Raw genomic sequence first — 18519 nt, 5'->3', positions numbered from 1 at the left:
ATTTAACATTTTGTTGTGAGATACTGAGTCGCTCGACATGAATGAGGTTTATTATAAAAAAAGTTCAAAATTTAAGTAGCTTGGACATTCACTGTAGAAGGAAAAATACATGCAAATATAATTAAGAGGAATAATACATTTTCTTATTCAAATTATTGTTTCATTTTCTGCATTAAATTATTGTTGGTAATATACTGATTAAAGGGATAACCACAAACCTGTCTTTTTTCATTTTCTCCTTTTATACTGACTTCTTTATACAAAAATAATGATTCGTAATATAATGCTGTCATGATAGCCGATTCAAGGCACCTGTGACTACCCAATTGACGCCAACAGCCCTGAGAGCTGATTGGCTAAGAGACTCTTTTTAAACCACAGGCTTTCAAGAGGATGCTGTCAGATCTTAGCGACCCTATGCTCCCAGCTAGGCAAGCTCATTCCGTCCGACATTTTTCCTGCCCTGTTTTCTTCTGCCTGATACCCGTTGCCAACCTGTTTCCGGACCTGGTTCTGCCCTGTTCAGCCATCCCGACGTCCGACCTGTTTTGCCCCGCTACCTGCCTGACACCTGTTGCAGACCTCGTTTCCGAACTCGATACCACCCTTGCTCTCCCATCCCGGCAAACGACTAGTATTCCTGCAAATCTACAACCATCCTCGCTCGACACGGAAGTGCCACTTCCGCGTTCCAGCCACCTGCTACCCGTGTCCGTCGATCATCGGATCGTGGACGCAAGCACTCCTCTCTCTTTATTAATAAAACTGAGTAAACGAACACTACTGGGTCCTGTCTCCGTTTCTGGTTCGTGACAAATACATCAAAGCAATTGAGCCGTTTGAGAGCCGGCTCTCTTTAATGAGTTGATCCGAAAAAGCAGGTTCTCTAAAAGGAGATGGACTTCCTTTCACTACGAAATTACCACATGAAATCTGAGGCAGCAGATGCATGCGCACGGTAGCATCAAACCGCTCGCTTCGTTTGCAACGGAAAAAAACGATACCAGGATAGAGGCCACCGCAGCGAACTCGTTTGACTTGCTTGATTTGCCGTTTCCCCCTTGGTCTTTTGATGGTTAGGTCATTTGGTTAAGTTTTGGTTGTGGATGATGGACCCTTGTGGAAGAAGCAGGAACCGCAAGCAGACATGCTCAGTGCAAGAACGGTATTTATTTACAAATTCAGGATCAAAGAAACAATCAAGTCGGCACTAAACAATTAAAATAGTGCCTTGACAAAAAAAAAGAAACTCGAAGACCAAAATGGAAAATATTAAGAGTTGTGATGTGCTCCTCGGCTCGAATCCCTGAAGCATGTGCGGAGTATGTTAAATGCAGGTTTGGGTAGGGTTACTTTAACTGGATTACTTTCAATTACTTTTGGATTACTCCAATACCAAATATGCTAATATATGCTAATAAAAGACAAAAGAAACTAAATATGAATAAAATTACTAAATTTTGTGCAGGCTTGGGAAGTAACAGAATACATGGAACGGCAAAAATGATGTTGGCAAGCTGTTTGGATTTATTTTCATTTTGTTTCTGTCGCATTTTATATTAGTTTTGCCGGAGATCAAAGCCAGGAGAGAAAGCTTACCACGTGTTGTGAGTCATAATTTTATTCATATTTAGTTTCTTTTTTCTTCTATTAGCTTATTTGGTATTGGAGTAATCCAAAAGTAATTGAAAGTAATCCAGTTAAAGTAACCCTACCCAACCCTGGTCAAATGAGTGGTTCATGAACCGCAAGTTGAGGCGTGTTGATGACATAGGCAGTGTCGTTTGAAGGCCTGCAAAGTGGGTGTACCACGTGACCGATTCAGGAAACGATTCGCTAGCTTTGAGTGTGGTTCAAAACAAGAGTGCCAAAGAAACATGTCCAGAGTTGAAAGAAATATGCACTTCCAATTATTTACAAACTTCCATCACACATTTTTGGTCCCCGATTTATCCGTACCTTTTTTTTTTTTTTTTTCAAAAGCTGTTGAAATTTTCTGCAACAGAATAAACTGCCCGGGTCCAAAACATTTGCAAAATATATTGTTTTTAAATAAAATAGAATAAGCACTTTTTTGACCTCATTTTTTTCACCTGTTCCGTATGCACACAAAGTCACACACAATTTATGATACACTCTTAAGACCCTTCAAAAGAAAATTCTGAGCGTCTTTACAGAAGTATGTTATTCATTTTCTTGCCCACACGATGACACAGTTGAGATAATGAATCATCTTAAAGCCTCGACGTGTGTGTGGAGCATTTCCCTTAAGGGCTTCACTGATTTAAGGGACTTTATTTCCCCATCTCGAGCAAAGAATAAGAGTGACAAAGTAACAAAATGCCAAAACAACAACCCAGAAACAGAAGAAATCAGACCTGGCATGGTGGTGAAAGTAAAAATGACACATGAGGATGGCTGAAGAACTCAAAATGACCCAGCAAAATTTACTGAACAAAATTGTCCTTTGAAAGGGTTCAGGATAATGTGTGATAATTGAACACAAATGTGCCCAGTTCAAACCCCAGTTGGGGCCCTCTGGTGGTGGGAGGTATGCCAGACCCTAACACAAAGTACTACTGTACTCATAAAAACTTCTTTTTTTTGGTTCCAGCTTTGTCCCGGTTGTCCCTTTGTGTGTCTCCAAAAGTACTATTACAGAAGTAATACAGTAATACACATTAATTAATATTAATTAATTTTCTTTATTTTGAAAAGAAAAAAGAAATGTTACAGAAATACTAAAAAATACTACAGAAATGAAATTAAAGTAAAACTACGAAAATACTACAGAAATGCTACAAATATACCACTATGGAAAGTGCAAAATACTTCAACAGAATTACTAAAATAAGACTACAGAAGTACTACAAAAATAATACAGAAATAGCCCAAATATATTGCAAAATTAGATTTAGTGCTTAAAAAGAAGGGCCTAATATATTATTTTCCTTATTTCTTGGGGTGCCAGATTTTCCCCCGTTGTTTTGTGTCTACAAAAATTCTACTCCGGAAATGGTACATAATATTACAAAGTTCTTACAAATATCAAGTTTAGTGGTTAAAATGGATCCAATACAGTGGTTGGCTTTAATTAAAAAAGCAACAGAAATACTACAAAATACTACTAAATGAAATTAAAGTAAAACTACGAAAATATTACAGAAATGCTACAAATATACCACTATGGAAAGTGCAAAATACTTCAACAGAATTACTATGAGAGTAGTAGTACAGAAATACGACAAATATTTTAAAAAATTACTACAAAATTGAATTTAGTGTTTAAAAGGGGCCTAATATATTATTTTGCTTTAATTTTGAAAAGGAAAACAATTCTACAGAAATACTACAATCTTACCACAGTAATACTATGATATAAAAATTCTACAACTGCAATTCTACAAAAATAATTCTACACAAATAGTACAAAAACTACGTAAATACTACAAAATTAACCTATAATAATACTACAAAAATATCACTGAATTGCTACAGATATACCACTATAGAAATACTACCAAAATACTGTGAGATTATTACTACATAAATACTAGGAATATTCTCAAAAGATACTACAAAATACATTTAATGCTAAAAACAGAAGCCTAACAAAAAATTTTGGTTTAATTTTAAAAATAGATACAACAGAAATATTACAAAATACTTCAGCAACATCACAAAAATACGACAGAAATGCATTTTTTTCTCTCAATTTTCCCGTCAACCTAATAAAATCAGCCTGGTAAGAGAGCGGTTTTATTTTTTTCTCAAAAAACGCAATACTCCAATTACACCGCTAGAGGTCAGCGGTGTATTGGTGAAAGCTCGTAACCAATGTTTAGAACCAAGTGCGTTACTAATATTTTAACCATGATTAAGTCAAATATGCAGTTTTGCTAAATACTCTATAATTGCATATAATAAATAAATCTTACATTTAAAATAATACTATTGATAGTGTGAATTGGTTGGATCTATTTATCGAACTGTAGGAGAAAGCCGTTTTTTTATTTGGTAGAATTTGAATTGTCTCCGTTGACATTAATAACAACGAAGTGACATTATTTACAACAATATTAGACGCGGCACTCCAAGGAAAACATTTAAATAAGAATTAAAACTATTTACAAGGCAATCCTTGGAGCCTTGCCTATGTTATAAGTCAGGGGCCTTTAGACTTGGGGGCCGCCTTTGTTAGGGTCTGGGTGAGGTTGGGCTGAATCAAATTTCCCACAAGAAATCCTATGATAAATACATCCCACCTTTCTCAAATATAGATTATAAAATGTTCTGCACCAAATTAGTTCCAAAATGAAAATATAAGAATTCCTATGAAACCAAACTAATCAAAAAATATTGAATGAATTCGAATTGTGCGTGGGCTGTATTTACATTGAAAGGACAGTGTGCATTATCCCGAGTAAACAAAAGTTTTACTCAAGTAAAAGTACCGTTACGTCAGAATAATATTACTCAAGTAGAAGTAGTCTTCCAAATACTTACTTTTGTCATGATTACTGATTAGTATCACCTGTGCCCGCTCATTTGGCGCCAGCCGCTGCAGGCTACCTGATTGGTTCCCTGTCTCTTTTTAAGCGTAGTCCTTTCACTCTCCGGTTGTCAGTCCGTCAGCGAACGTCTGTTGTTACAAGGCAAGCATTTGGAGCCTGACTCCCACCTGTCCCGTTTTTGCACCTGTTTTTCCAACTGTCCGTTCCTGTTTTCCCAGTTTGTCTCCGGCTAAGGACTGTTTCTTGACCGCAACCACGTTTTGCTTTTCCGTCCGGACTTAATGACCTGTTTTTTGCCCCGACCACGTTTTGCTCTTCCGTCCTGGCTTACGACCCGTTATTGATCCCGACCACGTTTTTGCTCTCCTGTCCCGGCTATCGACCTGTTTTTCCGTCCTTGACACCGCTATCTCCAGGTATGGAAGATCCACTTCCGTATTCAGATCACGATTCAATTGCATGAGTGAGCACCGGATCGCGGGCGCTGCCCTTCCTCTTTCTATCTATAAACTTGTGGTTAACGCTACGCATTTGGGTCCTGATTCCGTTCTGGTCGTGACAATTGAGTAAAAGTAAAAACTTACTTGGTGTAAAAAAAATGATCAAAGTCAACAAAAAATAATTTAAATTTAAAAGTACATTAAAATAATGTAAATTCAAGTGATTTCATAAACAATTAAAAATAAATAGTAGAAATCAAATAAATACATTAAGCACATGTAGCACCAAGTACCATATTTATAGCCCCAATACTTAACAGGTTCTGCAAGCAGAACAACAAGCTAGCCCTTGAACTTGAACAAAGAAGACATTGCATATTGTAGCTGGTGTTTGGCACCCTTTTTAAGGAGAACATACTTTTTATGTGAGGGCAGGGGTCCTCCTCCTATTCTGTGTTTTCATAGTCGCTATTGCTAGGCGACATTTCCCATCTGTTTCATCTGTAAACAAAATTTCCCCCTGCTGAAGTTGAATATGGTCACGCGCAGGGTTGGGTAGGGTTACTTTAACTGGATTACTTTCAATCACTTTTGGATTACTCCAATACCAAATATGCTAATAAAAGACAAAATAAACTAGATACGAATACAATTATGACTCACAACACGTGGTAAGTTTTCTCTCTTGGCTTTGATCTCTTTGATCTCCGGCAAAACTAACATAAAATGCGACAGAAACAAGATGAAAATAAATCGAAACAGCTTGCCAACATCATTTTTGCCGTTCCATGTATTCCGTTACTCCCCAAGCCTGCACCAAATTTAGTAATTTTATTCATATTTAGTTTATTTTGTCTTTTTTTAGCATATTTGGTATTGGAGTAATCCAAAAGTAATTGAAAGTAATCCAGTTAAAGTAACCCTACCCAACCCTGGTCACGTGACGGGCTGCTACGTTTGATTGGTTAAACATGGTAGAGCCTGCCGAAGTTTTGCGCCAAAAATAATGCGCATAAGTGGAGACCGACAGATACTCCTTCCATTTCAATAATATTGTTTGCACAGTTCTCCTTGGGATATTTAAAGGTTGGGAAATCTTTTTGTATCCAAATCCAGCTTTAAACTTCTCCACAACAGTATCTCGGACCTGCCTGGTGTGTTCCTCGTTTTTCATGATGCTCCCTGCGCTTCAAACAGACCTCTGAGACTATCACAGTCCAGGTGCATTTATACAGAGACTTGATTACAGACAGGTGGATTCCATTTATCATCGTAAGTCATTTAGATAAACATTTAATCATTCAGAAATTCTCACTGAACTTCTGGACAGAGTTTGCTACACTGAAAGTAAAAGGGCTGAACTATTTTTCACACCCACATTTTTGTTTTTTATTTGTTAAAAAAGTTAACTTATTGTTGATGATTCACAATAAATTACAGTTTTATTTCTTGATGTTTGAAGTCTGAAACGTGTCAAAAGGTCACAAAGTTCAAGGGGGCCAAATAGTTTCGCAAGTCACTGTATAGAGCACATGGAGAAACCGACTACTTGCAGGCCACACTCCAAGCCTACTTTCCACAAACACCTCACATATTCAGACAATCACCAGCAGACATTTTCCACCACCTCACACACATGGGCAAGGTTTTAACACACACAATCTTATACACAGCCTTCATGGGGCCCTAAGCAAAATTAGATTTGGGGCTCCTATTACTTGTTAATTTGTATACCTACTTAAACTCATTGCATGTTCTACTCCCGGGTGGGCAAATATTTTGAGTCAGGGGCCGCATGTGACATGTTATACTACTTTTAAATAGATTTGTTTCTTCAAAATGGTTTGGAAACGACCACAATCAGAGCAAAATAGTATATATTAGGTAAATGGAAGATTTTAAATCAAGGCTTAAGACACACTTCTATTCCAAAGCTTATGATTGATGCCCACCTCATATTCTGTATTGTCCTGTCACCTGCCTGGTGGTGATACAAAAGGAGAAGGACGATTTGAGATGAGTCAGCGGACCAGCGTTTGACCTGAAGTATGTGAACGCCTGCATGGACCAGCTGGCAGAGATGGGAAGCTGCGTCGTGGCCGTCATAGACTTTCAGGACTAGTTTACAGGCTGGGGGCGTCCCTGCTGTCATGCACTTTCCAGACAAATTTTCAACATGTTACCTAGTCTTTACTATGTTTGTGTTCTGTAATGCTAAATGTAATTCACGCTGGTCATCCTGAAAGGGGGATTACCACTTGTGAGGTCCCTTCTCAAGGTTTCTCTTTTTCCTCACGCTGAGGTCTTGAGTTTTTCCTTGCCCGCATGTTGGTTTAAGATCAGGTAATTGTGTCATTGTAATCCTGTACAGTCCTTTGAGACATTTTTGTGATTAAGGGCTACATAAATAAATTTGACTTGACTTGACTTGACTATTAGGTCCCTGATTTAAGCACTTCATTTGTTATTTAGTTTTGAAGTATTACTGTAGTTTTTTATTTATTTATTTTTTAGTTTTTTTAAAGTATTTTTGAAGCCAGATTTTTGATGAAGTTCTGTAGTTTTTTTGATTGTTACTGTTGTTTTATTTTTGTTCTATTTTTGTCGTATTTTTGTCCTTTTTTTTTTTTTACTATTTTTGAACTATTTCTGAAGTAATTTTTATGCAGTATTTCCAGAGTATTTTTTTTTATATTTCTGTGGTACTTTTGTTGTTTTTCGAAATTAGACATATTTGTTGTATATCTGTAGTATTTTCGTAGTATTTTTGTATTATAACAGTAGTTTTATGATTATAGTATTTTTGTAGTATATGTGTATGTCAGGACCAGAATGGAAACAGGACCCACTTGCGTAACATTTACCACAAGTTTTATTGAAGAAACGAGGATGGGCTGCACCCACGATCCGATGTTCGCTGGACGCGGGAAGTGGGTTGCTCTTGTACTCAGCTGGTGATCCAAACACAGAAGCTGATCTTCCGTAGCGAGCGATGGCGGTGTCAGGGCTGGAAATACTGGTCGGTAGCCGGGACAGGAGAGCAAAAATGTGGTCGGGGTCGGAAACGAGTCGTAATCCAGAACGGGAGAGTAGACGTGGTCGGGATAAAAAACAGGTCGTAAGTCGGGACGGGAGAGCAGACGTGGTTGAGATCAAAACGGGTTAAGCCGGAGACAAACGGGAGCAAAAACGGGACAGGCGGGAGTCAGGGGTCGAAAAAAAAAAAAAGGCTTGCCTTGAAAAACAGAGGTTCGCAGACGGACTGACAAAGGGGATCGACAGGACTGGGTTCAAATAGTGACAGGGAGCCAATCAGAACCCGCGCGTTTGGCGCCAAATGAGCGGGCACAGGTGATTCCAATCGGTAATCATGACATTGTAGTATTATCATTTTAAGCATTTTTGTACTATCTCTGTTGTATTTTGTATTATTTCCATATACGAATATTGTAGTAGTAGTATTTTTGCAGTGCCTACATACTTTTAATCACCGGACGGTCTCGGTGAGAACAGTAAGGAAACAATACCTTCACTATCAAACCGCGAGATGACGAACTGCTGCGCTAAAATTCTGACGAAGACATGGTTAATCTTATCTATCCCGGCTGATGTTCAAAGAAACTGTGCGGGTCAGATGTATCGACATTTCGTTCTGTATACACGTGTACACGAATGACAATAAAGTTAATCTGAATCTGAATCTGAATCTGAGTAACTCCTGGCTGCAAATTCTATAAAGTCTTTAAAGGTCACCCTTGCAAAGATTTTCCCTGCATCCTGTGATTTTATTGTTCATCGTTTTAACAGAAATTTGAAATCAGCACCATGTAGCTCCACTGGTAAAGAAAACCTAAAAAGAAAGTCTGCACGATAGGGTCAAAAATCTTAAAAGACAATGCAGGATTGCTGAGAGAAGGTGGAGAAAGAACGACAATCCAGTATACTAAAACCTCTTATGTCTTTTTTTCTGTCTTATTGCTGACTCTTAAAAAACCCAAAGTATTTTTCTCCACCTTGAACCTTTTAATTAAAATGTATTCTAAAGTCCACACTGGAGGACTTTGCAGACCACTTCCCAAGTAGGATTACACAAATTAAGTCCAGCCTTTTAGCCTGTCAAAATGTAAGGTCTATAATAGCTGGACAATCAATTTTACCTATAGAACTTCTCCTAAACAAAACTAAAATTAGGTTTATCATGTCAAGAGTATAAGCAGCGTTCACCCATTTCTCTCTGTGAGTCCAACAGGGAAAGCATTTTATATATTTTTGTCTAGATTGTAATGCCCTGCTCTTCGGTCTTCCCAAAAATAACATTGCTCGCTTGCAGCTACTACAAAACTCAGGAGCTCGTGTGTTCATGGGGGCCGGAAGAAACCATCACATTACACCAGTTTTAAAATTGCTATATTGGCTCTCTGTGAAGTTCAGGGTCAATTATAAGTTGCTTTTACTAGTTTATAAATGTCTTAATTGGGCGGGGCCATCCTATCGGTCTGATTTGCCCCCATGCTCCCTGAAGACCTTTGGCAGTGGTTTATTGTATGTTCCTAAGGTGAAGACCAAAACATATGGTAAAGGAGCATTCAGCCATTTGGGTCCTAACTTATGAGAACGTAACTTTTTATTATACATTTCTATGTTTTATTCTGCAGTTGTTTTATTTCTATTTTTACATTTCAGTGTTTCCTTATTTTGGGGTCAACATTGGTAGGGTGTAGTTAAATTGCTAAATATCCTAAGGCCAACTGACACCATCACTACCAGTGTGGATAAGCACCCCTCAGGTATCTTTCCTCTCATGATGAGTCTATGCCTTGCCATAATCCTGTTTTTTTTTCTATTACTATTTATTTTGTTTCTATTGTTCTTTTAACCATTGTGTGTGTCTATGTATAAGGTGTTTCAGGTGGTTGGGCGGGGATAAAGGGGAATTTACTGTTTTATTGTATGCTGTATGTTCTTATACAGCACTTTGAATGGCTTTTAATTGCCAGAAAAGTGCTTTACAAATGCATTTGATTTCATGTGAAGATAAAAAGAAAAAAAAATGGAAAATTAAAGAAGAGAAAAGGAAAAGGGCAAGGGGAAAGGGAGATAATAGATAAAAAAGAGAAGCAAAGAAGAAAGAAAAAAGGAAAAAACTGAAAAAGAAATAGAAGAGGAATAGAAACAAGAGCTGAAAGGAGCAGCTGCTAGGAGGTGGAGTCCATTTGGTTGATGGTTTGTGTAAATTCAAGCTACAGCCCTCTACTACTAGCTACTACCTCGCAGAATTTAGTTGTATAGCTTTATAAAGTAAACTAGCTAAACACTAGTGATCCCAAGAGCCAAGATGGGATCCGCAGGTTCGAGAGCGTTCTCCATTCAGGCCCCGGTGCTGTGGAATGCTCTGGCCACTCAGATTCCATCTGCAACCTCAGTGGAACTGTTTAAATTTTGGCTTAAAACACACTTCTATTCTATATCTTATGAAAGACTTATATTTCATGTTGACAATAGCTGTGTATTGTTTGTTATTGCAACATCCATTGCAGCCTGGTCATCCTGGAGGGGGGATAACCTCATGTGCGGTCTCTTTTCAAGGTTTCTTCATTTACCTCATGTTGAGGTTTCGTGTTTTTCCTTGCCCTCATGTAGGTTTTAGATCAGGGGATGGTGTAATAATCTGTTGTTTGCAATAGTCTGTGCAGCCCTTTGAGACTCCTTGTGATTAAGGGCTATAAAAATAAACATTACTTGACAAGAAAAATAAATAAACTAAGTGATTTAGAATATGATATCAGCCTCTAAAAAATAACACACTCTATGTAGGTCTGTGGTAGCTACAAGTTGGAGTTATGACAACTGTTAGCCTACAATAAAACACAATTGTTTTGTTGCCTGGTAAAGCAGATAATAAACAGGCTACAGTCCACAAATGTGAAGGCGAAAGTGCCACAAATTACAAATAAAACAAAATATAAACAACAATTATCTAATTTCGCTCTGCGATTGGCTGGCAACCAATTCAGGGTGTCCCCTGCCCACTGCCTGGAGATGGCTGGGATGGGCTCCAGCCCCCCGCGACCCTAATGAGGATAAGCGGTACGGCTAATGAGATGAGATGAGATAAATTATCTAATTTCAACATTCGAACATTTGAATTATGCTGTCTTATTGTGAAACTCTGTGTGTTCCTACTATACATTTTTAAACTAGGCATGAAAACATGTCCCAAATTGAATATGTATGTATATTTTATGTCTCATTTCTGAGATGAAAAGAGAAATAAGTAAAAAGTCGAGAGAACAAAAAGAAGGATATACTGTACTCTAGGAAGAAGTTGTTAAGTCAGTTGAGGGCGCAGGACCAATTTAATCTTTGGCTATTCCAGTCAGCCCTTTTTTGTTTTTATAATTTGAGATAAAAAGATAGATAATAAATATTTATTTCAAAAAGATACTTCATATTTTTGTAATTAAGAACACCATGTTTTTCACAATTGATACGTTTAAACTTTAGTTGTCTCTCAAAACAAGGAGAGAAAAAAAGGGATTTTGAACTTGAAAGGAGGTCAGGGAATGAAGCCCTCAGATAAGAAATTCCTATCATGAGCCCTATCTTTTTATTAAATCTCCTTGGTTACAAAAGCAAATCTGCCATAAAAGGTGTGAAATCAAAGATCAAAGATCAAGACACATGATTGGCCGATAGTGACAAGGATGTAATAGTCAACGAACTACATTGCCAATGATAGTCAAAATAACAAAGTGGCATACTATGAAATCTCCTTTGCTTGTGTAACATATTAAAAACAGAATAAATGTATCAATAATAAAATACATTTTGATAAAAATTGAATAGCCTGCTAACATAATTGCCTGTAATGAACCAAACTACTTATATTTTCAGAAACTTGTTTTTATTCCTTTAATTTTGGCACTCCTGGCCTTCCATTCAAACTCCACCCCTATTTTGAAATAACAATAGATAGGCAAAAGTACCCTGGTAAAGATACAGCACCAAAATAATCCAGCCTCACAAACATCCCTCTTCAAGGTTATCTTGTATTATTTCCAGAGAAGCCTCTTAATTTGATGAAATTCTCCACCCAGAGTAATACACTTCTTTAAGTCTCCTGCTTTACATTTTCACAGATTTGTCATGAATATGATAATGGTCCTTTTTCATGGGAGGGGTCACATATCAGCACAGCAGCTCATTACCGAGTGTAGCGAGGAGCAGCAAAAGCAAAATGAGATTGGAGGTATAAGCTGATTTCAGATTTAAACTGAGCAACTTAAATTTGCCTCTCGCTGTTTGACAAAAACAAAACCATCTGCCTCCTTGAGTGTGGGCGTGGCCTGTGAAAAATTACTTTTCACCATTAACAAATCCTTAAGGCCACCATGTGATTTGCAACTCTAATATTTAGATATACAGTGAAAGACAGCAGTTCGATGGAAAATATAAGCATGTTAACCCGATTAATGCCTGCCGGTGCCAGCTAATACAGACGCTCTCCTACTTACAAACATTTGGGTTATGCAAAACTTAAAAAAAAAAAATCAGGATGTCGAAAAATACGTTTGATTTTGAATTGTGTGCACCTTTTCTCAGAGTACAGGACATTACTGTAGTGTTTCTTCCCGCCGCTACCGGCGTGTGGCGCTGTGAGAGGTCACCCAGCATCCACTCCGAAGAAAAAAATCCAGCTTCCTCTTACTAGTTTGTGTGTAAACATTCTATACTGTATCTCCAGTGCGCTAAGAACTTTGACCTTTTTATGGTTTAATATCTCGTGCATGGATTCAATATTCTTGGTGTAAAATGTAAGGAAGAGGTGAGCCGTTTCTCATCTCATCTCATCTCATTAGCCACACCGCTTATCCTTAGTAGGGTCGCGGGGGTGCTGGAGCCCATCCCAGCAATCATCGGGCAGTGGGCAGGGGACACCCTGAACTGGTTGCCAGCCAATCGCAGGGCACACGGGGACAGACAACTCACTCGCTCATTCACACCTGGGGACAATTTGGACCGGCCAATTCACCTGAAATGCATGTCTTTGGAATGTGGGAGGAAACCGGAGTGCCCGGAGGAAACCCACGCAAGCACGGGGAGAACATACAAACTCCGCACAGGAAGTCTGGAGCTGGATTTGAACCCACGTAGGAGGTTCCCATGACATGAACTGTGCCGCACAAGCGCTAACCACTGCGCCGCCGTGCTGCCCGTGAGCCGTTTCTTTTGAAACAAAAATGGAATAAGAGAGATCGATGTGGTTGAGAAAATGTTTGAATTGCTTTTTTTTTTTTGCCCACTTTCCACCACGGAGGAGGAAGTAGCCTTACTCTTGAAGCCCATCTTCCACAAGTAATGTAAACTTCACTTTATTTTTCCCTGTAGAGCATGTTATTTTATTAAATGTTTATATTTTAGTACAAAACAATACAGGTTACTTATACAAGCCTTAAACCTGCTTATATAAACCTTAAACATACAAAATATTAATTTAATTAATTTAATTTCCTTTGTATTGTCATTCTTTGTAAGAACGAAATGTCGATACACCTGACCCGTTGTAGCGAGCCGATGCAGCTGCAGCCAACAGAGGGCGCCGCCATTTTACCAATATTATAAGTCTTAGGTATGACTCGGCCGAGGCGTGAACCAGCGACTTCCCAGTCTCAAAGCGGGCGCCCTACCATCTAGGCTACTGAGCTAGTATAGCACTGAAGCAACTTACGAACAAATTCAACTTACGAACTAGTTCGTAGGTCGGGTAGCGTCTGTATGTGATACCTCCACTATCTAACCAACGGTTTCCATAAACACAAGGACACTTTGCTCGCAAAATAATATTGTAAGAACCCTGAACCTAACCATGAATGATGCATGAACTTACCAAGAGTTTTTTCGACACCCGATGTTTCCGGTGACATGATAACACAATTTCAGTCACTCTGGGGACCGCCCACACACTCTCATTTGCTGGGTAGAGGAAGCAAAATGAAGAAGTGGGAGCTTCTCGATGTGTGGACAAACAGCTGATCAAAGCCATTCCTGTCATCTAGCGGGGATTTATTTTCCTGAAACCATTCCCAAAGGCTTCATACTGAAACCTTGAGAATATTTTTTATTAAATTAAAAAAAGGAAGCATTCATCCAATTTGACACCTCGGGACAATGTTTCTGAAATTATATAAAAATGTAATGGCACTGAATGAGTTAATAATACAATAAAACAGCATTTTGTTCAAACTTTGGAAGAAAAAAAATGGAATTTCCCCTTGTAATTTACGTAACTTCAATTTTCACTGTGTTGTCATCAAAACAAAGCCAGAGACCCAATTGAGAGCAGTCACACAACAAAGGTTTATTAGTGTGAAGTGCACGATCAAAAGCAGACGGTTTAGCTTTTGCTCTTGTGTTCTTTTAGGGCCAAAGTTAATACGCAATAAAACTAATTGACCACATGGGAGATTGGGGGTTTGACAAAATAATTTGCATAATGCCAAACGCGCTTGTAATCTTTCTAGCACAAGTCTCAAGCTTCCTTGTTGCGATAGAAGTGAGGGCATTTTGTTTTTGTTTTTGTTTTCTTGTGTTTTGTATTGTTTCTTTCTGTTTTATTTTGTTTCACCCACCAGGTTGCTAAGAGTACCGGTCTTCTGTAGAAATGTCCTACACTGTCGGGACGTCCTACTGTGGGCTGATCTGACAGCCATTTGATTTTCTTTGTAATCAAGTAAACCCAACAACACAAACCTTTGACTAATGATATAAAACGAGGGTTGGCATGCATACATATACTGCGTGATTTCCGTGAAACAAACACCATGCTTAAAAGCTACCGCAAGAAAACACGCAAGGCTTGAAAGCTACGGCAGATAAGTCAAGTCATGTTTTTTTATAGCCTTTAATCTTAAGGAGTCTCAAAGGGCTGCACAGATCAAAGACTATAGCAAACAACAAACTATTATTACAACATCTGATCAAAAACCTACATGACGGGAAGGAAAAACTCAAAAACTGTCTGATTTAAAGTCAAGTCATGTTTATTTGAATAGCCCTTAATCACAAGGAGTCTCTAAGGGCTGCACAGACCACAGACTATTACCTTAAATTCCAGACTATAAGCAGCTACTTTTTTCCCAAATTATTAACCCTGCGCCTTATTCAGAGTTGCGGCCAATTTATGTATTTTTTTTAACGGTCGCCAGCGGCGCTCAAGTATGTAAGGTAAGATTTAGACCGGTGAAATATGTGCGCCGAGGAAGATCACATCTTCTGAACTTACCCTCATCGTGCACATTACACAAAATAAGGCTCATGACGCAGTTTCCAGGTCAATCGCCAACGGGCATTTTGCTGGGGTGTTTTGAAGTAAGGAACGTGGGACGAAGTCAACATAATAAGGATTCTCTCCGACTTGAGAAACACAACTTAGGTGTCATCATCAAGGAGGAAGAAGCGGATGGTCTGCCGTGGGGTTGGGGTTTTTAAGGGTTATTGTTCTATCTTCGTTATTCATTTTCCATTATCCGTTATCGGTCAGTTCATAATACGCTACAAAGCCTAGGAGCCGGGACACTTACTCTCAGCCAAAAGGCCAAGCTAAGGTCCTAGCCCTAAAACCTTGCTGCGATCATTGCAAATGCTCCGTTCCCGGAGGTACTGCAATACCGGGCCGATGCGTGGAGTGGACAGAGTAAGCTCTTATTCCATCTCCTGATTGCAAAAATCAAAGCTAGCATAACCATGGCCAGAACTATTTCATAGTTAGTATACAAATTCAGAACCACGGTGGGGGGTTTTTGGGGTTTTTAAGGGTTATTGATCTATCTTCGTTATTCATTATCCATTATCCGTTATCGGTCAGTTCATAATACGCTACAAAGCCTAGGAACCGGGACACTTACTCTCAGCCAAAAGGCCAAGCTAAGGTCCTAGCCCTAAAGCCTTGCTGCGATCATTGCGAATACACCGTTCCCGGAGGTACTGCAATACCGGGCCGATACGTGGAGTGGACAGAGCAAGCTCTTATTCCATCTCCGGATAGCAAAAATCAAAGATCATGGCAAAGGCCAAGCTAAGGGCTGTCATAGCATCAAAGAGGCCACAGCGCTGAATCCTAACCAACAATGCAATCACCGCAGTTGGCGAGACCACCAAATTCTAACCACTGGACTTGACAACCAATTATGGCATTTATTTCCTTAATAGAATAACATGCAGGTATGTGAGCGTGTTCTTAGTAGCGTGAGGCTACCTCCCAAAGGGACGGTTTAGGATGAAAGTTACATTATTGTTATTAAAGCATTGAAAACTCTCTCGATGTACCGTCTTTCTTTGTAAATATGTGTAATATGTATTTGTAACTGTATGTTTTTGTAATGTATTTATTTGTATTTATATGAGACACTTTTTCTGCACGAGCAAATTGAAAAAGAGGGGCGGAGCAGACGCGGGCTGATGGGAAAGTGGGGACCGGTAAAGGTGAGTTTTTGTGGACACGGCGGACAATAATGGATATACATTTTCCCCACCCTTACCTTTGGAAATATACACTTTTTTTCCTTGGATTACTATCAACGGGCACCTAGAATCTGCAGGTCTGCAACAAATTTTAAGTACCTATACCATTTTACGTTCATTTTGATGGCTGTGATTTTTAGACTGTGTGCTTCAATGAAGGACATTTAGTTTCAATCACGGGACTTGAAGTTTGGCTTGGATTAATTTAGTGTTTTTTTTTATGTGGGTGCATGCGGCTTATGTACAGGAATTTAAGGTACATACTACAGACTGTTATTACACCATCCCTTGATCTAAAACCTACATGGGGGCAAGGGAAAACTCAAAAACCTTAGCATGAAGAAAATGAAGAATCCTTGAAAAGGGAATGCACATGAGGCAATTCCCCTTCCAAGATGAACAGGCTGCAATGGATGATGCATTAACAAACAACAGTTCCACTGAGGTTGCAGATCGAATCTTAGAGGGCAGAGCATTCCACCGCCCCGGGGGCCAAATGGAGGATGCTCTCTAACCTGCAGATTTCTTCTTGGCTCTTGGGATCGCAAGTAGAGCAGCATTTTTAGACACGAACATAAAGGGAAATTAAATCTTTGAGCATAATAAACTGCAGTCCAGTATTTTGAAGCGGTGAAAGAGTCAAATAAGACTAAATAAAAACGAAAATCTTAAGTACTCGACACTTTTAACTGGATGTATCATTGCATTCAATGTGCTGTTACAAAATTGACTGGCTAGTTAACAGATTTAGATTGAAACAACTCATGTTAAGGCGTCGAGTTTGAAGCTGCTTTAACTCTTCAACAACAAGTGGACACGGATTAGACGAAGCAGCTTTGAAGCATCAACAAGAGTTAACTCATCTGGCACAGAACTAACTAGCTTAGGTCGCGTTGACACACAATTTACTGTCTAAGGTTGACTGTTTAAAGGTTTAATTTGAATTGAGACATGTTAAGGCATCATGTTTGAAGTTGCTTGATTTTCAATCATCAAGAGAGGGGCCACAGTCAAGATGAAGCAGCTTTGAATCTTCAACTCGTGTCAACTCATTGGGCACAGATTTAGCTCTCTTTGTTGCAAGATTTAGATTAAAACAACTCATGTTACACTGTTTGAGGCTGCTTCGACTCACTAATGGAAACTTAGTGGCTGCAGTCAATCTGAAACGGCTTTGAAGCTTCAACTTGAGTCAACACAATGAGCACACAATTAGCTCCCTTGTGTTGTGAGCTTTAACTGAGCATTAACTCAAGTTAACGCATGCTAAGGCTTCGAGTTAGAAGCTGCCTACCCTCACCAACAGCAAGTCAGTGCCCAAAGTCAGGCCGAACAGCTTTGAAGCTTCAACTCGAGTCAACACAATGAGCACACAATTAGCTACCTTGTGTTGCGTTAACACACAATTTACTGTCTGAGTTAGAGCTTTAACTAAATTAACTCATGCTAAGGCATCGAGTTAGTAGCTGAATAGCCTTGCTAACAGCAAGTCAGTTGACACAGTGAAGCCTAAGCACCTTTGAAGCTTTAACTCGAGTCTAATCAATGACGACACAAGTATCTCCTTTCGTTTGCTTTGACACAAAATGTATGTTCCGAGTTAGAGCGTTAATTTAAGTTTACGCATGCTAAGGCTTCGAGTTAGATGCTGTTCACCCTCACCAACAGCAAGTCAGTGCCCAAAGTCAGGCCAAACACCTTTGAAGCATTAACTCAAGATAAATCATCATGCACAGGGTTATATTTAATTTGTCAAGTCAAGTCACATTTATTTGTATAGCCCTTAATCACAAAAGGACTGCCCAAGCCAATATTTTGATGATACGAAAAATATTATCTTACTTAGACGTTTAACTTGGTTGAACTCATGTTAAGGCTTTGTGTATAAGAGTATCAAGGTTAAAACATGAGACTGTACTAGGATGAAGAAAAGAACACACTCTGAGTTGGAGATTTAGGATTTTGATAGCCCTTCCATCGGAGGTGCGTGCTTCCAAGATCGAATTGAATCACGCTCCCTCTATGGCCAGAGACTCATTTATTGA

At 38.9% G+C, this 18519-nt stretch overlaps 2 pseudogenes; both read right to left on the bottom strand.

Annotated features, from left to right (window-relative positions):
• Positions 1 to 15588: 15588 nt before the first annotated feature.
• Positions 15589 to 15884, bottom strand: LOC148350728 (U2 spliceosomal RNA; annotated as a pseudogene).
• Positions 15885 to 15912: 28 nt separating this feature from the next.
• Positions 15913 to 16032, bottom strand: LOC148350727 (U2 spliceosomal RNA; annotated as a pseudogene).
• Between the last annotated feature and the right edge of the window lie 2487 nt (positions 16033 to 18519).

Source organism: Urocampus carinirostris, chromosome 16 (genome assembly GCF_059441175.1).
Source record: "Urocampus carinirostris isolate Australia breed hairy pipefish chromosome 16, RoL_Ucar_1.0, whole genome shotgun sequence".
Classification (NCBI taxonomy): Eukaryota; Metazoa; Chordata; class Actinopteri; order Syngnathiformes; family Syngnathidae; genus Urocampus; species Urocampus carinirostris.
Note: the sequence above shows the minus strand (reverse complement) of the source record. Positions and strands in the feature narration are given on the sequence as shown.